The 23690-nt window shown below is 42.3% G+C and overlaps 1 non-coding gene across 1 annotated transcript; it reads left to right on the forward strand.

Moving 5' to 3' along the window:
* Positions 1-387: 387 nt before the first annotated feature.
* On the forward strand, positions 388-460 carry trnak-uuu (transfer RNA lysine (anticodon UUU)). Its single transcript has one exon. It is a non-coding gene; the product is annotated as a tRNA-Lys (tRNA).
* The last annotated feature ends 23230 nt before the right edge of the window (positions 461-23690 follow it).

Below are 23690 nucleotides of genomic sequence, written 5' to 3' on the forward strand. Positions count from 1 at the left end.
GCAACTTCCTCTATTACGCGTCCTAGGCTCTCTGGCACCCTCTAGTGTTCATTTGCATCAATGACCTTGGTGTACTTAGCAGACGTTTCCATATAATGCAAATAACCAGGATACAATTGTACAGAGTCGTTGCTCTGCTACATTTAAATGTGAGTCGCAAACTGTAGAGAATGTATAGCTGAAAGCACAAAACCGGCCTTTAATTAGTCACAGCCACACTGATTATATGTGTACAAAAATACTGTTTGGTAATTTTCATATTCACATTCAGTTTAATCCGTTTCCACATTTATTTTTCTGTTTGTACATGGAGCAAAATAATGCAGCAGGACCAGAACCTAGAGGTCGTTGTACTGAAAACGTCCTCTGCAAAGACCTTCTACAAGAGCCCGGATAGCTCAGTCGGTAGAGCATCAGACTTTTAATCTGAGGGTCCAGGGTTCAAGTCCCTGTTCGGGCGGAAAAATGACTGTTTTTCTCTAAAACTGATTGAGCACATGATGCAGTTCCAGACCGAAAAAGAAAACTTTAGGAGCCAAATGCTTTATTTAGGAGCGATAATCCCCCTCGGCTGCCGAAAGGGAAATGAATAAAGGATCCTAAGGACACATTTTGCCCCGGTCTACCTCGCGCTACCTTTTCTTTCTCCTTCCCGAGTTATCCGATCTGCCTACCGTTGCCCTCTGTATTCTTATACATAATAACATAACAAATGACACAGACATATGCAATATGTAATATGAAATATATATGCAAGACAGCTGGGTCACTGAAAGTGATGTGTATCTACAAACATAAAAATATTAATTAAAATTCGCCCATAAAGAAATCTGGAAATCCAAGGGGTGTTGCTTGGTTTTGTTGAAAGATATTACAGCCGGAAACCAGAATATAAATAGTTAACTTTAGCGCGGTGTCATAATTAGGGTTTAAATCCGGACCCACGTTCGGGTATATACCTCCCTGGTATTCTCGCTTATGTGCGGATCTATACTGAAATATTCCAGAAAGCGGGATAGAGTTCAAACCTTAACTGTGACACCACAGTAAAGATAGCTTTACATGCAGTTTGGCCGTAATATCCTTAGATGTTTGCGTGTGAACTTCACCTTCATATAACAGTCCAGCTGTCGTGCTTAAAGTCACTGACGGTAAATGGGCACCGCACAATTATTAATAAATACGCACGAAACACATAATATGTAAGTCCCCCATAGGTTAATGCTTAAAGCGCGACTTACCATGTTTGTATCGTTTAGGTTTATACTTATAAGTCCATAAATAAATAATATCCTTTGTACTTTAAAGGGACACAGTGCAGTTATTAATGGTAACGGGAAATTATTGCGAGATCTCGCATAGTCCATCCCACCTTTGCCTGATCGAGTCACTTTTCCCTAACCACGCCCCCTCCGGGGCTCCATTTTCATTGCTACAGGTTGTCGGGTGTCGTGAGTCTCTCAACACCTTGGCGACTAGAATGAAAGAATCTAGTGGCAAAATAAAAGAATCTAGTCGCACTGTTCTTCCCATGGTGTGTAGATAGGAAAGACCCCCTTCCATCACCCCTCCACAATCGTGAGGGTTAGGGGTGGAAGATCCCCACTAATGTGAAAATCCTCTAATAATACTTGTCCCCCCAAACCTTAACCCATAACAGTCTGCTAGCATGAACTATAGTATAAAAGACTATTTAAACCAACTTATAAACAAACTGTACTGTATGCTACACTTTGCATGTCAAATTTCATTGCCATGTCCATTCAAGCCCTTACTATATATAATACAAACCATGTAAACAGACATGCACACACATATTCACTGATCAGCCATAACATTAAAACCACTTATAAGTACAGTGAATAACATTGATTATCTCGCTACAATACACACAAAATATTCATCAGGGCAGGCTAATGGATTTTGTCTAATCTCTAAATATTCAAACCCTTTGAAAGGATCTTCTTACGATGCACCGCACCTTCAGAGTTCCTGGCGAAAGATGACATAGAGTGTACTCCAGCCTTGTGCTTTAGATGGCCTGTAATAGGTTCCAGGTCCCTCTAGAACCCTAACCAGCAACATCACTGATAGTTAAATGGCCATATCATTAAGTCATTTAAGATAAATATTAAAGATGTGCCAAATAAAATAAAAAAAATCAAGACATATCAGATACATCCTTTGATGATTATTTAATTGGAAATTGATATGCTTCAAGACATTAAAAATGAATCTGCAACCACATAAAATTTAGCGATATAGGGCAAAAACGTGATTATGAGAGCACAAAAGAGGAAACGTGAATCACAAGCTCGTACACCTGCGGATTGTTCCATCTGAAGTGATTTTCTGCTGAGACAACACTAGAGGTCGCCACTTCCCACAGAGCAGCAATGAAAAAAACATTAATTAATGATGGGAACACTCTGGAGGGATCGAAACAGCTAATGAGAAAAAGATTCGATCTTTTGTAAGGTTGGAAACATCGCTTCGCTGTGACATCTGGTGGTCAAATTGTGCTTAGCAAAGCCAATAAGACACTGTATATTAACACAACGTAATTAAAGCGTGACTAGATAATCTGTTACTTCGAGCTACTTCAGGTTTCACAAAGTACTTGAAACCTGAAAGGCTCCTGTGCTCGGCTAAATAGTTCTGTTTTCCGGAAATGTCTCGGTTCATAACTTTTACTGTTACCACAACATCACCCCCTCCAATATATTTCACAGCCAGCCCCCCCCCCCCCCCCCCCCTCGGTTCTCCCTTCACCTCCACCCTGAGATCAGTATGCTTAAGGTGGGCTGTCTGTACATAATTCAGGCTAATCATGTATTTTAAAAAACATTTGCATACTTAATGTGGTGTATGAAAAACATAGGGTCTAATAACAGACATAAAAATCTAAATGTTTAAAATGTACCATGCAACAGGAGTTAATATGGTTCTATGGTTGCAGCAGGCTTGGAATCACACAAAGATACTAGTTGGTTACATAAGAAAAGACTACAGGAATGTTACAGCTTGGCATACGGTGTTCAGGTTGACTGTAAGTGTTCAGGAGACTGTGTAAGTATTCAGGAGACCGTGTAAGTGTTCAGGAGACTGTGCAAGATCAGGAGACTGTGTAAGTTCAGGAGACAGTGTAAGTGTTCAGGAGACTGTGTAAGTATTCAGGAGACCGTGTAAGTGTTCAGGAGACTGTGCAAGATCAGGAGACTGTGTAAGTTCAGGAGACAGTGTAAGTGTTCAGGAGACAGTGTAAGTGTTCAGGAGACTGTGTAAGTATTCAGGAGACCGTGTAAGTATTCAGGAGACTGTGTAAGATCAGGAGACTGTGTAAGTATTCAGGAGACCGTGTAAGTGTTCAGGAGACTGTGCAAGATCAGGAGACTGTGTAAGTTCAGGAGACAGTGTAAGTGTTCAGGAGACTGTGTAAGTGTTCAGGAGACTGTGCAAGATCAGGAGACTGTGTAAGTTCAGGAGACAGTGTAAGTGTTCAGGAGACTGTGCAAGATCAGGAGACTGTGTAAGTTCAGGAGACAGTGTAAGTGTTCAGGAGACCGTGTAAGTGTTCAGGAGACTGTGTAAGTGTTGGCAAAGAGCTGAGGTTTAGATAGGCTTGAAAAACATTGAAAAGTTTGTTGTGCCGATGAGGTAATATCAGGTAGCATCTAATCACTGGTGTGGAATCTCAGATAAAACTTTGAACTTTCTATTTAGGTGCTTTTTTTGGATCATGTAAGATTGCTGACGTTGACAAGAACCTGTGACCCCAGACTCAGGACCATGTCTCACCTCAAGAAGAACTATCGAGCTGCCCTTAACGAGACCAGACTCGCAAATTTGCTTTGACTTATCTATCTGAGCACACCTCCCGCTGAGTGAGAAGTGGCTCACAAGTCCATTCTCACAGATCATAAACCTCATCCTTTCATAGCTCCCTCTGTTCTTATTTTTGTCCAAGACCCATGTGACACAAAGTTAAAATGCTCGGTGTGCATGATTGTGTCTGGTCTCAGTCTTGAAAGGTTATATCATTGAAAAGATACAGAAGGCTGGTCAAATCTTTATTTGTTGGAAGGTTTTGCTCATTTGGTGTGCAAAGTACTTTGACTGCCCATTTTTAACTTTTCAATTGATTACCTGACAGTTATTTGTATTGAAGATGGATGAATGGATGACGTTTGAAGCATTCTACACCTTTGCCACTGAGCCCATCCTGACACGAAGAATCACCCCTGGTGGAGGCTTCACCAATCAGGAGAGCAGAGGCCTGTGTGGAGAGGAGGCTTCACCAATCAGGAGAGCAGAGGCCTGTGTGGAGAGGAGGCTTCACCAATCAAGAGAGCAGAGGCCTGTGTGGAGAGGAGGCTTCACCAATCAGGAGAGCAGAGGCCTGTGTGGAGAGGAGGCTTCACCAATCAAGAGAGCAGAGGCCTGTGTGGAGAGGAGGCTCCACCAATCACGAGAGCAGAGGCCTGTGTGGAGTGGAGAATCCGCCTGGAGGCGTTTTCCAGTGTGTTCCCCCAAAGCTACAGATCAGTGGTGCTGGGGCAAAGCGCTACAAGACATGACAGCACCCCCCCCCCCCCCCCCCCCTCGCTATATAAATGTATTGAAACACTATATATGGAGTTTGACATCACATCTTGATTGCTCCATATACTTAACATTATTCTCTGCTACAATATCCAGAAGAAATTGAAAAACAGCAGAAAATTTCAATCAAGTACAGTCTGTTTACAGTGTGGAATACTACAGTCGGGTTGTAGCACATAAACCTCTCATTAAACCTAAAATTACATTTTTTTATGAGCAAATTGGTGCAAATGACATAGGCAGTGGTTTCCTTAGCAGTATAACAATGTCATGTGGACAGATGAATCATTCTTCAGCATGTTCAGAGCAAAGAGGAAAGCTCATGTGTATGCAAAGGAAACCTGCAAACCTGTTTCACATGTGGGAAAAGTTCTGCCCAATATGTTATGGCGTGGAGGGAATTTGGAGCGAGCGCATTCACCTTGTGGTGAAGCATTTCTATTCTGGTGCCGTGAAATCAATCATTCAGGATGCGTGCCGGATACTAGTGGGGTGGTATGTAGCTCAGCTAATTAGGGAGCTGTGCTTGGATGGTTGTGGGTTTGAATCCCATGGCCAACCAAATCATCATATTCCTGCTGGGGCCTTGAAAAAGGTCATTAACCTGAACTGCTTTGCGGGCGCTGGCTGACCTGCTCTTTGACCCAGAATTTGCTCTGTTTATGCTGGGCTCCTGAAGGTCTGACCCCTGCTGGTGTTTTCCTCATACTGCACTTTTTGTGCTGTGAGGCTATTTTTGCTGCACTATGAAATTCTGCTGCTTTTCCATGTAAGACTAGAATTTAAAGGAATATTCTACAACGACAGAACAAGTATAGTAGGTTAATCACTGGCTCTGTTATGTACAGTCAGTCCTGCTACAACTCGGCCGCCGGATTACTGAAAAACCTCTCGTTCACTAAAATTATGTACTAAAATACACATATCCCATGGGAAAAAAACAGGGTAATGGGATCAAACTGGTGAAATTGGCAGCTGGCCAGAGAGGTAGTAGCATTGAGAGAAAATATGTGATCTGAGCAGAGAATTTGAAAGTTGAAATAGCTGAGGCACCGTGGAGACTGAGTTCCAACGTTCCAGGACCAATCACACTGAACAAGACTCCGCCTGGGAAGGACAGACTCCGCCTGTGAAGGACAGCCTCTTCCTGTGAAGGACAGCCTCTTCCTGGGGTGCACGGCTAGCTTAGGCCCAGAGTGTATGGGCTGAGGTGTGAGGGGGAAGGAGCTCAGACAGACACAGATGGGCTAGACCAGTGATCTCCCATTCCGGTCCTCAGGGTCCCCCAAACAGTCCATGTTTTTGCTTCCTCGCAGTTCCCTGCCTGACAGTTCACATTTTTTCTCCCAAAATTTGCACTGTCTGGGGGATACTGAACACTGGATTGGACCATGAGGAGCTCGGAAGGTAATGAGGATTTGTTTGTACTGATTGAAGCCGGCGCTAATTATAAAAGATGGGAGTGACATAAGATTTATTTCATATTTATTGCGTGTGATAATGTGAGCTGTAGAGTTCTGAATGTACTATGAATCTAGAGAGAATTTTGAAAGGCAGGGATATAAACTGGGCATTGCAGTAGGCTGGAGAGGAGGTGATGCAGGGTTTCAGCATCCTTCATATGAGAAGGAAAACATCAAGGCTGCGAATTTGCCAGTGAGGTCTCACCAAGAACTGCAGCAAAAATATAACAGTTGGAAAAAGACTCAGGACATCATGTAGTTCTGCTGAATGTTTTGGCTCGGTGATCTAGTTTAATCCTCTGTAAGAACAGAATACACCGCTTTTAATTGTGACTTCAAATCAGGTCTCTGTGTATTATATAACCATATTGTATCAAGCTGTAGCAAGAGCCATTTGCTGTAGTTTATTCATTAATCAGAAGCAAGAGAGCTGAGGTTAATCTTGCTTGGACGGTGATGGAAACACTCTGCATACACAGAGGGCTCCAGGGATAGACAAGAAAGCAAATTAAGCAAATATGAGGCCAGTACCGGCATAATTCATACCAGAAGGATACGCAGCATTACACTGGAGCTGCTGTTTAAATATAAAAACGGAGGTATGCAAATTTGCATGAACTCAGCCATAACAGCAAAAATAAACACAAATAAAACAAGAAAGTTAACTATTTATTTAGCTTACAGACAAACCAGGTGGTTTGCATAATGCAGTTGCATAAATAGCCCCATCATTTGGGTAAAAAGGGTAATGCAAGTGACAGAAATGGAGACCAAGTCTATTGTATATTTTATTTCTGTCGGAGTTAACAGCTAAAGAAAATGGTTTATTTGCTGGGAGAGATTCCCATGATCAATAATGGGTGTGACGTGACTCGTGGTCTATATTTAAGTTTCGTCTGAACTTCAAACCACAGACCCAGACTTCTAAACCTGGAGGTGTGAGGAAACGGTGATCTTTGTCACAACACCATTCTTCACAGTCATACAGATGTACAACGATAGCTTGTAGCTAGGTTACAGAGCACCACTTAGATAGGGCACCAGGGGGATAGGGGACCAGATGAAACACTGGAGGAAGTCTGTTGCAGTGCTACTTCTTCTTCTTCCCAGTAATGTACCATTATTTTTTGTTTGTGAGGGTGTTGGTACACTGCACTGCCACTGGGGGTCACTGCTACATTGTGTCAACTCTTATCCAAACTGATTCCCTAGAAGACTGATTCGATTTGTTAATATGCCTACACACATATACCTGTATGTATGTCTGTATATAAAATGATACTTAAAAAAATGTATACATTATGTCTGTAATTAATGCATGTGCCTCATTCCAAACGTGGGTAATGAAAGGATACCTCTGTCATGAAGAATATGATCAGATTTACTCGGGAATAAGTGAAGAATGATCCGGCATTGAGAAGTGAACAGCATGCTGACAAGATCATTTAGTTTAGTTAAAGGACGAATTATTTACGAAAGACACAAGTCTATTGGCAGCTTCATCCGTCACCTGTTTACCAAACGTGTTCTGATGTTCTGAGAGATGGTTGAGAGTGAGCTAGGCTCTTCCATACCCTGACAGGTGATCTTCTGCCTCCTCACCCCCTCCCACAACCACACGGCAAATTATAATAATTGTAATGAGCTACATTTATCTAGGTTACAGGAATGAAAGTTTAATTTATACCACAAAAGCTAATTTGGAGAGACATATCTAATGCTTAAAACCATTGAAGACTCAGCTAATTAGAAGTCTGGGAATTATCTGAAGCAGGTTTCTTTAATTTCAAATAGGTGCAAGTCTGAGTTTGAAGATGAGAGGGTGGAGGCATTCATTAAATACTAAACCTCAGTATTGGCTCTCCCTTGGTTACTTAAATGAATAATTTAGAGCCTATGAAGTCATATAAATTAATAAACAATACAAGTTAAACACACGGACAGCCAAAGAACGGCTCAACGCATGGTCTGTGTTGGTGGAAACTAAACAACTGACCCAGCATATCCCAGGGAATGAATGACCTGTTTCCCATGAAATGTCATTGTTCTAAGAGCACTGAGTTGCCTGATGACAGGGTTGGAGCACTACTGGTCAGACCTTTCTACTTGGGGTGATTGTTTGTGGTACTGAGATCCCAGCAACCGGCAATCGTGCTCTTGGCTTTCGCAGCTTCTGTTGGCCTTTTTTACAAACCCACACTATAACAAGAGCTTTAGTTTAGGTGTTTAGATAACGGTGACTGGTCTCTGTGTGTCTGTCTACTCAAGGCAGATATACAGAATGTCGGTTGTGTAGATAGGCAAGATGGCGGCTCGACCTCTCTGAGAATGCTGAATAATCAATCAGTGACTTTTTTGTTCCTTCCCGGTCATTCTTGGGGCAGATGCATTATGGGTATCTGTTCATTAAAGATCTCCGTGGACGTGTTCCTCATTGTTAAGGGCAGGGTCCCATAACGCACTGGCTGCTAGTGGCTCATTTCACAGGATGATGAACCATTCATTGTTCCCTGCCCTAGTTCCTTTAATTAGGCTCTGTTGTCTTTCCCCTCTTCACTGGTGCACCACTGCATTTTACTCAAACAAATTCACCCTTCCGTCCAGTTAGGGCCGAATCTGTCTCTGCATCCCAGTGCATACTCACTGTGTGGCTGGAATCATTAGATGTTATTCCAACCAGAGAGTAATGAAATCTGCTTGGTCAAGAGGTTTGAGCAAAAGCCAATATGATGCCTGAAAGCAATGTACCTGAAAGTGTATGCGGGAAACGAGAATGACATAACAGCAGCTCTTTTTTTGTTTTTGTTTGGGGGGGGGGGGGGACTACTGAAAAGAGGGCTCATGGACTGCCGGACCTTTTGATGTGTGCTCTCCCTGCCTGTGCTACCCAAAGGACAGACATCAAAGCTCAGCTGGTGTACCTGTCTCCGGGTTCTGGCCGGGCCCATATTCACTTGGCACGGGCACATTGCACCGCTCCATTCCGGATGCGTTATTTTTGCTCGCCGATCGAACGAGGAGAACAAGCCTTTGTCGCCGGGCCTGGCCATCGAGATCTGGGAATGCAGTGCTTTACTTGTCTAAGTGCCCCTCAGCCCACTCTGCACCACAGGGCTTTGCCTAATGAACACATACTACACGCAAAGAGAACCATTTTCCATTAGGGGCTGAGGTGCGATGTCCCCGGTGCACTCTGACTGAAGGCCTGTGAAAGGAATAGTGCGGTGGACTTTTCGCCTGAAGATCTTCACCGGATATCCTTCACCATCAAAGGCCTGGGACTTTAGAGTATGCCGCTGAACCTCTTCCTTCTAATTGGCTGCCAGCCAGATTAGTATGTTAAACATGAACAAGTTAAAACTATTTGGGCATTATTACCTGTCATACTACAGAGTACCATCAGAGAGAATTCTATGCCTGGTTTTAAAAGTATAATTAAAGTCCGTTTTAATCTTTGAGTTGATAATACAGTCATACCTCGGCTCACGAATTTAACTCGTTCTAGGACTCAGTTCGCGAACCGGAAAGTATGCGACCTGAATCAATTTTTTCCATTTAAAACAATGTAGCCTAAATACAAATAATTTGTTCAATTTTTTATGTTTTTCTGTAACCAAAAATATAGACAAATTAAAATAACCTTAAAGAGCAAAAAAGGGAAAGCGAGAACATATGTTTAAGGAAGGCGGACCATGACACAACTGAGCATGCGCTTGTTGGCGGGCTGGTCGCTCGAAAGACGCCAAAACACGGAAAAAGAATCACAAAACATCCCCCCCAAAAAACTAAACAATTAACATTAAAAAACTAAGCAACATTCTAAAACAATACAGTAATTTCGAAAATGTGATTTTTTTTATACTGTACATTATTTTCATATGCCTAAGATTTTTATGTACATTTCGTGATGCGATGCGTTGTATGGCGATGAACTTCTTTGTTTGTATTGTAAACAAACAATACGCAGTTGCCACTATCTGTGAATGGAGAATATAACACTTAAATTGGAGTTACTTAATAATTTATTAAGTACTGTAATTCTATGTATAGATATGTGACTGTTAAAACCATCACAAACATGTTTATCAATCACTGAAAGGTACCGCTATAACAGAATGTTCTCTCTCTCTATTTTTCTTTTTCAGATATGCGACCTCTGAAGTGATATAGTAAAGACATACATCTACAACAAGTTTTTTATACATTCCACAACCGTTCTTATGCATAATGTACACTTCTTCGTGTTTCGGGTGGTTCTTTGGGGCGCTTTTGGGGGATGTTTGTGTGTTCGCAGCCTGAAACACGGTTTGCGAACCGGTACAAAAAAATTTCGAACATCTGGTTCGTAATCCGATTGGTTTGTGAACAGGACTGTTTGTGGGTCGAGGTACCAGTACTGTACTCATTAACAATACGAATGTTTTATGTGCCCATACTCAGCTTCATTTGTAAGTTTAGATCAGGAGAAAACTAGGTGCAGAAGTTATACAGATATTGCTTTAGCTCTGCAACTGACTTAATTGAACATCAAGCCTGCAGTTTATTGTGCAGTAAAAATGAGGGATTGATTTATCATTTTTGTGTGTTTTTTTCAAAAGGTCCCAAAATGTCTAGCTGTTCCATGGCAATACTAGGACATTTATTATACCAAACAGAGCTAATTACTTGCTGTTTACTTACTTAATTATCAGTATCCTGGTCTTTGGTTAGCCTAAATGAAAGTGTTATTAAGTGATTCAGTGAGTCTGGGCAGTGAAGTAGTTATTGGTGTTTATGTGGTTTGTGTATTTTTTCCCCTTTCCCAATAAATCATTGTTTTTGTTTCTTTTTTGCTTTGCATTATTTTCAAAATATGTATTACTGGATAAAATACCCGGCACACACAGATGCACAGATTGCAATTTTATTGGCCGATTCCGATTTCCGATTTTTTTTTTTTTGTGTGACCGGCCGATACCGATTTTTGCCGATTATGATTTTCTAAGAACTATATTTGACAGCATATACAAACAAAAACCAGCATTTCTTCAATGCTAAATTTTATTTTCATAATAAAATAAATGGTTACATTTTACAAGTTTCCCCAAACGCTACTAAGTTACAGGATATTCTCGCACTTAAACAAGTCTCAAAATAAAATACTCAGTAACTGCATGGAAAGAAGTACAGTAACAATTAACTGAAATTTAGCTGCCGTACACCCAACTTTATGTGACATATTTTACTTTATCAAACAGGAGCAGGTGCAACAGATTTAAGTAACAAAACAAACGTCAATTTACATTGTCCAGTTAAGATCAGGCTTTTTCATACTTTATACTTACGGACATTGTACCGCATGGGGGTTAAAGTTTCGCTGAGACATTTTTACTGTGTCATAGGAAAAAACCTCAGCTAGCTTTGCAATTACAATGATTATTCATTTTCAAGGTTATCTACTACATGTTTAATAATCAGTTTAAAGTACATGTATTACAAATTGCAGGCTTTGTGTCTCCTTCACTCACGGCGAAGAACATGGCTATGAGCGTGCCCACGGCTGAGGGCTATGAGCGTGCCCGCGGCTGTGTGCGTGCACGTGGCTATGAGCGTGCCCGCGGCTGGGAAGCTATTGCTGCTGTGCGTATGACGTATGGTGCGTGCGTAAAACGGACCGGTTCGATATTGGAAATATATGGGCCGAGCATGCTGGAAATTGGCCGATTCCGGTCCCTGTCTGATCGATCAGTGTATCACACATACATGCATGTTCTCAGCATGGACTTTTACTTTTTATTTTGCTTTGGGTAATAAATGAAGTTCCTGTTCCGTGAAAGGACAGACTAAGTCATGCAAAGTATGGTTTGTTACTCAGAAAATGAACACTAGTGTATTGGCTTTGGTCTTCCTGGCATATATAGGTCCAGAAGATGTTTTGTTCTGAATTAAATGATATGTCCATATTTGTGTGTGGCTCTTGGTTCAGAAATAGATACCTTTTTTGGTATAGCAGCACTTCATTGAAGTAACAAAGGATCCTCATCGGTGATAATATTCCTTTGAAAGGCAAGGAACGTTATTATTGAGAGGGATTTGAGGAGGAAGCCTTGCCCTCAAACACAATGGACATAGCTTTCCACTGAATTATTAGCAAGGAAATACATTTTTGTATAATTCAAACACCCACCTCTTTCTCCAACCACTGGCAATAATCCCAGTATAGGAAGTGAAAATATTTTATAATGGAGAGTCAAATGTGTTTAACCTCTGGCAAAACACACCACTTTAAAGTGTTCCTGAAGTCTATTTTTGCCTCTTGTTTTGCTTGAGGTGTTCTGTACTTTTGGCATTTGCTGGTGCTTCCGCCGGGGAACTGGATTATTATACTGGATTATTATACTGGATTATTATGAAAACACTGTTTTTGCATGAAAGCGAGTTCAGAGATGGCTGCTGATCAGGCTCATTGCATTTCAAATTGTTTTCAGTTCGCTGAAGACAAATTGGAGTCCGTTTTGAAGCATGTGTACAAATTAATTCCACGTTTATTGTTTACAAAGAGAACATTCCTGTCATATTTACCATGGAAAAATGAATGAAATATAAAGGGAAAAATCAATCCAGTTTTATTAATCACCAATAACCTGACAAAAATATAATGCAAAAAGACCAGTAACCCAGATAATAAACAAGTTAGAATAGCTTTTTTTTTTTTCAACGCCTTTTACCCAGCAGTCGGTCCTTTGTGTGCACTTACAATGACTATCCGCCGTAATGAGATTAGGGGCCGCTCGCAGCTATTTCGCAGTGCCCTTTCATTTTGTTCTTTGTCGGCTCCTGGTGTCTGCAAACCGGGAACCTTTGGAGATGAGATGTATCTTGAATTTGCCTGTTTTCTCTGAGATTGGCCAATCTGTGGCATCTCCATTTCTATAATTGTCTCAAGGGGAGGATAAAGATGGAACCATCAGGGGTGGGGGGTGGGGGTGTTATTTTTTCCACGGAATGATTTACAGAACGCCCTTCGGTTTATGAAAATTGGTATAATTGGAGTGCAGCTCCATGCTGTGGCTAGATGGAGGTCCTGGTGCAGGGACTGTCACGAATCCTGATGATGTTTCATGAAGACAAACCTGTGCCAGTGTTGTGAGCCTGTGAAATTTCACTGTGGTACCTTCAAACACAGAGCACATCTGAACCTAGTATTAGAAACTCTCGGGACTTCGGGACTGCTCTGTACCAGGAAATCCTGGGGGTGGGGGGGGGGGGGGGGGGGTGCAGCTTGGGCTGTCCAGATGGCTGTCGCTGCTGTGGTATGGGGATCACCATGAACCTGATGTGAACCTGGTGTGACAGGGTCACTCTTAGAGGAAACATGGTTTGCTCATGTCTATAAGACACCCATAGCTGTGCGTTTTGCTCTCCACATGCTTCCTCCTACGGGGCTGTGAGGCTTCTTCTGGGTGAGAAAGCAGACAGAATCATAGGACCAAGAAAGAGGGGCCCATTGGGGTAAGAAAATGGAGATGAGTTTATTTAAATGGTGAGGAACCCAAGAAGATAACTGTCAGCATCTGTATAGAAGAGTTTTGATTCTTTTGAAACTTTGAAAAACACCAAGGACCGCAAGGGAAAAACGAATCTCGATTTTCAATTAGATAAAAAATTTATTTTCACTCGGAAAGTCGAAAGCAAAAGAGGAAGAGGATGACCAACAAGACGTGCAAACTCATATAAACACAATGAACATGTGAATAGGAAGCCCAAAGACCTATCTGAAGAAGTATATATGGTCAATGTTAGCCATATTGACATGATGGCACATAATCATAATCATAATAATCATAATAAAATGCAGAGACATAGAAGAAAATGAAAAGGCCCCCATTAGATCTTGGGATGGGACACAGTGGGTTGTGGGAATAAGCTTTGCCTTGGTGGAAATGGGCAAAAGATTCGTATATGATAATAAGGTGAAGTTACCAAGCATTCCCCCCCCCCCCCCCCCCCCATCACTTTACACCCCCTTTCTGAGGTGCAGATTGTCAGCTAGCAGGTCATAGCAGCTCCTGCTTGGATTACAGCAGGTCATAGAAGCTCCTGCCTGGATTACAGCAGCTCATAGAAGCTCCTGCCTGGATTACAGCAGGTCATTGAAGCTCCTGCCTGGATTACAGCAGGTCATAGAAGCTCCTGCCTGGACTACAGCAGGTCATAGAAGCTCCTGCCTGGATTACAGCAGGTCATAGAAGCTCCTGCCTGGATTACAGCAGGTCATAGAGATGGTTGCACGTCCGGGAAGCAGCACTGGCCCATCTGACCTTCCCAGGATCTCGGCTCCTTCGTCTTTGATCTCCAAAGAAGAATTTCATAAACTCATCTGCTTAGTTTGATTGTCATTTGCCCTTTGCAGTTACATGTTGACTTTTTATTCATTTCATCTGCAGACAGGAAAAGTTATTTTAATAAAGGTCAAACGTCCTAAAGGGAGGGGCAGGAACATTGCTATTGAACTGCTGTGAGTCTGTGTTTCTTCCCTTCATGGTCTAGTTAGCCCTATATTTAATTGCCCCCCCCCCCCCAGAACAGATTTGATCGGGTTATGGTGATTTTGTTTGAATCCATTAAGCGACAAAAGGTGAAGATCTTGTCTGTATAGGCTGGAGGTCCCCAAGTCTTTAGGGCTCGTCTAGAGTAGGTGCTGGGTGATGGATGTTTGTTTGTATGTGCTGAAGTTGTCTTCTCAGGGCAGCAAATGCCTTATTCTTCTTCTGTGTCCCAGCAAACATTCGTTCAGATACTGATTCACACCCGGTGCCCATGGCAAACAAACTCTGTCTACTCAGAATGACATTGTTCGAACAATCAGTAAGAGACTTGGAGAGAAATGATTTTACGGGAAGATCAGCCACGATTGGACAAAATATGAAAGGAGACTGTTGGAGAAGCTGTGGTGAAGGTATTTATGGTGTGCGTGCAAGGAGACGGAGCTCACTCTCTCCTAGGATGTAGCTCTGTCACCAAGAATGAGAATGGGATGTTAAAGGGATTATTCTTGAATTTATGCATTCAATGTGAAGAGAAGGATTCATAAATGTAAAAAAATGCCTTTGGTCAAATAAATAAACAAACAATCAGTCCAGCTCTCAAAATTTCCATGGCAGTTTCACTCAGATCAACAGCACAGATAAGCGCTTACAGGCCTGTATAGAAGAGCTGGGATTTTTGTGTCATGAATGTTCCCCGCTGTAATTCAGCCGACCGGTCTTATTGTTATGCAGGGTAAACACAAGGGTAGCAGCTCCCTACCCTTCCTGTTTAATCATCAAAGCCCCTAACTCAGCTGTCAAGAGTGGAGACGACGGAAAACGAGTCTGGGGACTGAGATTAGTGTTCTGCACAGAAAGGGGCGTTGTGAGATGAGCTTGTGCTTCGACATCACCATGACTTTGATGGTGACATGACCACCCACGACCCGTATGTCACACTGGAAGACTTTTTTTGGGATGTGGTGGGTGGCTGTCTGGGTTAGGCCTTTGGGCCTGTGATTGGAAGGTTGTTGGTTCCAATCCCATGAGGAGGAACTGCATTGGGCCCCACCCCCAACAAAGGGTCCTGCAAAAAACCACTATATTTTGCTGCCCCTTTCCCTACGAAATTGAACTTTGCATTGATTCACCAGCACCATAACTTTTTTGTCATTTGCAACATTATTGCCATTATTGCAGTGATATTTATTACTCACATTCATATTTATGTGCATCTCTGCTGCTCTATGGTTGGTGTAACCCAAACCCCACTTGACTTGACTTGCACAAATGTCAAAAAAAAATTTCATTTCATTTTTCATTTGCTTCACTGACTCCCAATCCTGCATTTTGACTGGCTGGTCTTACGCACAGATAGCAAGGTGAAGCCGTTTTCATTCGGATTTCAAAAAACACAGTGTTTGCCAGGCAAGGATCACAGAATAAGATACATTTTGTTACAAGGTGAAGCTCCAGGGCCCACGATGCCTTTATCGGGGTCTTAGGAGAGGATGCGCACTGCAGAGACTCTATAAACGTCTCCAGTTGGGACGGCAAGCTGAACCATGTGGCTTCCTAGGCTCAGATATGCGTGTGGCTCAGTGGGTTAGAATGTTTGTGATTTCCGGACCCTGCTTTCTAAAACAGAAAAGTGTGCTGCTGTGGAGATCAGTGTCTGCTGAATAAGTAAAATGGTAACGTTGAGGTTGACGTTGAGGAACGTCGTGCTCACAGTGGCTTTCCCTCGCACGATTTTGTGTGCTGGGTTCGGGCTCGGACAACACAAACTGACACATGGACCCAGTGAGGGCGGAAAGCATGGAAGCGATGTGTTGAGGGCGAATGGGAAAGTGACAGCGTGAGAGGAGATTATAAACATAGGCATCAGTAGGTATCTGGAATTCTCTGAGTGACACAAAGCAGAACCACCACTTTATACATCCTGAGGAGAGCAAGGTACTGGCAGGAGTAATCATGATGAAGAACATCACTGGGCTCCTCCTCCCCAGCCCACTTACTGACCTTCTTTGTAGACGACAGGGGAAATTCTCAATACCATTTTCCCAATATCATTGTTTTGAGGTTGCTCTGTTTTTCTCAGCTGTAAATCACTTCAGTGCAGTTTAGTTGTAAAAATGCGCCATAATAAGATTGTGCCGACTGATAACTTCCCGAGGCCCCTTGTCCTTCCACCTGGGTCTGTGTTGGATCACAGGTTTGCTGATACTGTAAACACTCCGTCACCCAGAACTTCAGTGCTTGTGTGTGTTTGCCTTCCTGCCTGAAGGTTCTGATGGCACGGTGGCATCTTTGATGGAGTAATAATTACACTTGGAAACTGCAGCTTTGTGGAGTCTTGTTGTTGATCTGGATTTCTTCCATGTCAGAGGCACCATTAACACAACTTGGTGTGGATTTAGCGCCTACAGGTGACTGGTGAGCGATGGTCCATATTTAGGACAAGACCTGGATGCTTATGCGTTAGTAAAGTCATCCAGAGAGCACCACAGGGCCAGCTCGCAAAGAAAAGCTAAGAGCAGCTCAAAAATTGAGGTGCTGGAGAGTATCCTTGTTACTTTTGATATTTTAAAGTCTCTGAGCCAACAGAATGCACTCTCAGCTGCATACAGTCTGCAGGGTGACTGTTCTTTGTCACTAAAAGGATAACAGTGCAGTTTTTCTCATTAATTAATAGATAGATCATTTCTGGTACCCTCTTGCAGTCTAAAATGTTACAAATATGACTGCTGTGCTCCCACTGCTTCTGATTGGACAATTTTTTTTTGCTGCACATACTTTTTTTGGAAGCAGTAGAAAGGATTAGGAAGAAAAGCTGTGGAAATGTTGAATCTCATCTAGAGCCTGGCGGGTCTGGGTCCAACATTGTTGTTGAGTCTCGAAAAGCTCTGCTGATTAGTTGGCTTTTAGATGGTTGAGAGCAATAACACAGAAACAATTGCGTCACACACAGGTCACAATTAATGAATCATTTTCAGCTGTTGAGGATGGTGGAGCTTTACCTCTGGTGTTCTGTGGCTTCTCCTCTGTTCCCTTTTCCAAGTGACAGTCCCACATCGAACCTAGGAAGTCTTTCTTTATGGGTCACTGATGGATTCTGTTCATTTGACTGCTCAAGTTCTCAAATGCGTTGTCCTTTACCCCAAGCAGATAGTTTTCCTTCAGTAATTTTAGTCCGTATTTGGAGTGTAGAGGCCTCGGGTTGTGGTGGCTTTGACCCCATATGATATTAGCTTCTCATATTTTCCGTCTCTATAGGGTTTTCAAGGAATCAGTCCACCTACTGCTTGCTCTGCACTGTACTGTAGAGTAGGCGGCACCCTTTGCTCTGCACTGTACTTTAGAGTAGGCGGCCATGTCCATCTTTCAAGCTATTTTTCTCCATCAGCACTGTCATTTTGTTGGAACCAGGGGTCTTAGCTTGTGTATAGATGTATGACAGTTACCAAATATCTGTTTCCAAGGGCTTTTGATTCAGCTGTCACTGCTTTGCAACAGCTGTGAAGCATAGGTTTTTGCGGGGACGTCAAACTGGCAGCCGCATGACAGTGGAGGGAGCAGTACTAGCACCCATCCTTGATACCGAGAGTTTCTGAAATCTTCTGCAGCGAGATGATTCTTCTTTGTGCCAGGTGCTATTATGGACGTAACCTTTCCCTTCAACAACTTTCGTTTTGGAAAGAGCTGTTTGAAGGACGTCACCTTGTGTAAAACACTGCTCGAAAGCTTCTAATAATCCTTGAACTGAATGATGCATAAGCGAAATTTAGATGTTAACATAATACTGAGATAACATTTCTTCTCCTCTTTTTTCTCTATAGACATCTGGATATTCCACTGGAAGGTTTTGCTATACAAAAAGTTGGTCAAAGTTAGGGTTGGGTACGGAACTTCAGTACTGTTGCGCCAGCAGATTTAGAATATCCCAGCATGCACTTGAGCCATTGTAAATAGCCTCTGTCTATATCACGCATGTAGTTGATTTGCCTTGTTCCGTGTGTCACGTGTTCTTGTTCTGGTGTCCTGTTTAGATTCGTGCTTGTTCATAGCTGTCTCGATCGAGTTAATAGCTACCTACCAGCCAATCAGAAAATTGGATTTTTGCATGTGATCCTGCTGCAAGCCAATTATTACATGGAAGTGTGCATACCTTATGGTCAGTGATGGACTCTGGTCCTAATTTCCCTCCAGTCTGATCTGTTCTTCACCTAAACTCACAGACAGTGGCGTAGGAAGGAGTTTGAAATTAGGGGGACCAAAATGACCTAGGCGGGGGTACATGCAATAGCTCACACATGCAGTAGCTCACAGATGCAGTAGCTCTCAGATGCAATAGCTCACAGATTCAATAGCTCACACATGCAGTAGCTCACAGATGCAATAGCTCACACATGCATTAGCTCACACATGCAATAGCTCACAGATGCAATAGCTCACAGATGCAGTAGCTCACAGATGCAATAGCTCACACATGCATTAGCTCACACATGCAATAGCTCACAGATGCAATAGCTCACAGATGCAGTAGCTCACACATGCATTAGCTCACACATGCAGTAGCTCACAGATGCAATAGCTCACACATGCATTAGCTCACACATGCAATAGCTCACAGATGCAGTAGCTCACACATGCATTAGCTCACACATGCAGTAGCTCACAGATGGTCTAACCCTGCACCCCACGAGTTGCTGTGTTGCTGTGGACAGGGTACCTGAACAATATTACACAGTGGTGCTGTCTGATGTGTGTGAATCTTCATTCAGTCCCTCAGTTTCTCTCAAGCTTCACATATCTGCTGATACTCTCTGTGGAAAGAGTTTGTCAGGCTACGCAAGATGCCTTCAATGTGCTTTAAATAACAAATAAAAAAATGCCAATGAAAAACACGACATAAACAACCACCAGTACAAGGCTAATTGCTTTTCTCCCTCTTAACAACAGTTGATATATAAACAAAACAAAATCCATATTATACCATACTAATAATGTTGTCAAAAAATATGCCAATTTTTAAAAAGAAATGATTATAATAAATTTATATTGAACAGTATGAAGGTAATTTCCTCTTTTATTTTAATATTTGAATCAATAGGGGTTAAAAAACACTTTAACTGTGATAATCGGGTGCTGAATTTTTCAAGGTTTGTAGCCAAAATTTAATTTGCAAATATTCAAAAGCAATTTAGCTTGTGTCACATTCCATAGATATGAGACAAAAACATGTCAACAGGATTGGCAGGACTTTATATTAAGAGAACTAGTACAAGAAAATGAAAAATGTCAAGTGTTTTTAATGCAGTAAATTAGAAACATCTAAAGTATATTTTGAATTTCTCTTGTGGGCTGTGAGTTCAGTTCTGACTCTGGTTCTAGATGGTGCTGTGGGTTCAGTTCTGACTCTGGTTCTAGATGGTGCTGTGGGTTCAATTCTTATGCAGCTTCTCAAGGCTGCTGTGAGTTCAGTTCTGACTCCGGTTCTAGGTGGTGCTGTGGGTTCAGTTCTGATTCTGGTTCTAGATGGTGCTGTGGGTTCAATTCTTATGCAGCTTCTCAATGCTGCGGTGAGTTCAGTTCTGACTCTGGTTCTAGGTGGTGCTGTGGGTTCAGTTCTGACCCTGGGTCTGTGTGTGTGGTGGTCTCCACACAATCCAAAAATATGTCATTTATAAAGACTGAAGCATGTAAATCTGCATTGCTGTTTGTGTGCCCTGTGATGCACTGGATTCCTGTGCTTTGTTTATCAAAGTTTTTTCTTCTTTTCATTTATCATTTGTTGTTTTTTCAATACAAAAAAGAAAAAATGCAGATGCGATGATTTTGTGGTCTATTAGGCCTTAATGTCACGCCAAGCGGGACAAATGGTGTGAGAGGCAGGCGCTTGGTAAAACAAAAGGGGTTTTATTGAATTGAAACACACTGGAACTGGAAATAAACTAAATCGCAAGGGATCAAAACAAAAGGGGTAGAATGGGGGCAGACATGGGCGGACAGGAGTAGTGACCTTAATGACCGAACTAGCGAGGATGAGACAAATAGGTACTTAAATAAATAAACTAATGCGGGGCAACCAGCATCAGGTGGAGTTCATCAGGGCCACGTGAGGGAGGAGGCAGGAGGGGTGGGCAGGTGCGGCAGGCAGGACCTGGCACTCACATTTTAAGGAAAAATATTTTTTATGGAAACGTCTGTGATTGAAAAGAATGAATAATTGATAATCAAATATGTAATTCAGCAATGACAGGAGTAACCTGGATGGAAGAAAATTTCTTTTTTCATTATGAAGTTTCTTTGTAGGAAGCTTCCAGAAGAAAAATGAGATCGAATCAGTTCTGCTGATTAGAAGAGGAAAGCATCCACATAGAAGTCTCCGTGTTTCCATTTGCCGAGCAATTATTTTCCTGCACTGAAAGGAAATTAAGTCAAATAAAACCTTATTAAGCTCTTGTTACTGTGAGTGTCTGTTCATAATGTAATTTACCCGGATTCCAGAAAGTGTGTTAAAGGCCATAGATAATAATCTGGATGTAAAATGACAAACTGCCTTCCTGGAGGAAACTGAAGGATGCCTTCAATCCACTGTCTGTTGACTTGGGCAGCCATCTTGTGGCGGTCATTGGGTCTGCTGATTGCTCCTGCATGATTGTATAAGAGCCCAGGAATATGAGGCTGTTTTACAGGGGCAGGTGAATTCCATGATGCAAACACTCTTTCCTCATGATGTTCTCATATTCCAAAGTGATAATGCCCCCCCCCCCCCCAGAGACACTGCTGAATAAAGATTAAGGCTGTAGGTAGGGTGAGGTGAGTGAGTGACAGCATTCTTCTGTGGTATGTGTCCTTCACGTTTTCCTGGCATATTTGCACCATTTTCATAGTCGTGGTCTCTGCAGTCCGATGGGAGTATGCGTTGAACATGCTGCGTATTATCAGTATTTCGTTGCCAGTTGACCTGTGAAAGTCTTTAATTTCCAGGAGCCATTTACAGATGTCCCACTCTTCCTTTTCTTTACCACAGAACACATATGTAAGCTGTAGAACATTCCGTTTTGTATGGGAGATGTCTTTGGTAGCAGGGTAAATAAGAGTGGTTGGCGAACCAAATATCGATAGTATAGATACCAACATTAATACTGGTATCGCAATGATACTCGCGTGACAGGATCGATACTTTAGCTTCAGTTTCTCTCTTCTACATTTAGTCCATTACTCCCGTTTCATCAAAAAATTGATACAGTAGATCTGTGCAAACACTGCTCCTTTCACTTCATGCATGCACACTGTGCTCCTCCTCCTGCCCCCCTCTGCTGTATTTTCTTGCAGTGCTTATTTGATTAGATTATTTGTAAAAGCCATTCGATTCGATTGTAATGTGTGACCCCCTGTCGCTGATCAGTCATGCAGTGTGTGACCCCCTGTCACTGATCAATCATGCAGTGTGTGACCCCCTGTCGCTGATCAGTCATGCAGTGTGTGACCCCCTGTCGCTGATCAGTCATGCAGTGTGTGACCCCTGTCGCTGATCAGTCATGCAGTGTGTGACCCCCTGTCACTGATCAATCATGCAGTGTGTGACCCCCTGTCGCTGATCAGTCATGCAGTGTGTGACCCCCTGTCGCTGATCAGTCATGCAGTGTGTGACCCCTGTCGCTGATCAGTCATGCAGTGTGTGACCCCCTGTCGCTGATCAGTCATGCAGTGTGTGATCCCCTGTCGATGATCAGTCATGCAGTGTGTGACCCCCTGTCACTGATCAATCATGCAGTGTGTGACCCCCTGTCACTGATCAGTCATGCAGTGTGTGACCCCCTGTCGATGATCAGTCATGCAGTGTGTGACCCCCTGTCACTGATCAGTCATGCAGTGTGTGACCCCCTGTCGATGATCAGTCATGCAGTGTGTGACCCCCTGTCACTGATCAGTCATGCAGTGTGTGACCCCCTGTCGCTGATCAGTCATGCAGTGTGTGACCCCCTGTCGCTGATCAGTCATGCAGTGTGTGACCCCCTGTCGCTGATCAGTCATGTAGTGTGCAAAACACAGTGATTTCAAGACTCCCGATTACAAGAGGACAAGTCGTGTAGTGCAAACAATTCATCCATCTGACGACTCTAAAAGTCGAGTAGTACCAACTTAGCATAAATAGCAGTGTATTGAAAGGGGAAAAATATTTAGTTATTATTGTTCCTTAACAAAAACTCTAACTCAAAAGAGAATTTAAGTTTTAAAACATTTGTTCTCCAGTAATCTTTTTGTTCACTTTATTTAAAAGAAAAGCCAGAAGTGCAATGAAAGGGAGAAATTGTTTTGGTATAATTGTTTCTGAACACAAACATCAGACTGAAGGAAAAAAAATGTAAGTTTTAAAACATTCATTATTCTCCAGTAATTATTTTGTGCCGATTTCACGTTTGCAAATTTAGTTCATTACAGTAATAAAAATATTTTATTTGCCTATAAACTTTGCTTAAAATTTGTCCTGGTTTTTAACATGCACATGATTAATTAACTTATGTATGCTCACTGGGATTTCAACCTATGGCCACTGTATTGTTAGCTTACTGCACAGTTGTTGAACTACAGGAACAGCCTGTATCCACTTATGAAATCAGTACTAAAATCCAGAATGTGCATTTGACATTAGAAAATATAGAAAAATAGACTGAAAATACAAGTGGGGGCTTTGTAACATGAAAGCAAACCGTGGGGGCTTTTGTAGCATCCTAATCGCAGAACAAGCATCTTAAGAGATATTCAGGATCCTTAAAGAGGGAATTTCCTGGGGCAAAACCTTTGTGTTGAGTACCTCCCCGCCCCCCCGAGTGTGATTAAGCTCTATGAAAAGGCCGATGAGCCCATTGATTACTTATATAACTGATACTCAAGGAAACCAGATGAAGTAAATAAGCAGAAATGTCTGTAGTGCCTGTCCAGGAGAACATGGAAAAGCAGACACCAGCAAGCATAGCTGAGTCGATGATATCACAGTGCGGCTGCTGAGGAATTTCACTGAACAAACAAAATGTGACAAATGACCCTGTAGGGGTGAATAACTCTTAAGTTCACAGTACTGGGTTTAGATTTGATAGGGGAGATGACT

Source organism: Paramormyrops kingsleyae, chromosome 9, assembly GCF_048594095.1.
Source record: "Paramormyrops kingsleyae isolate MSU_618 chromosome 9, PKINGS_0.4, whole genome shotgun sequence".
In the NCBI taxonomy this organism is placed as follows: domain Eukaryota; kingdom Metazoa; phylum Chordata; class Actinopteri; order Osteoglossiformes; family Mormyridae; genus Paramormyrops; species Paramormyrops kingsleyae.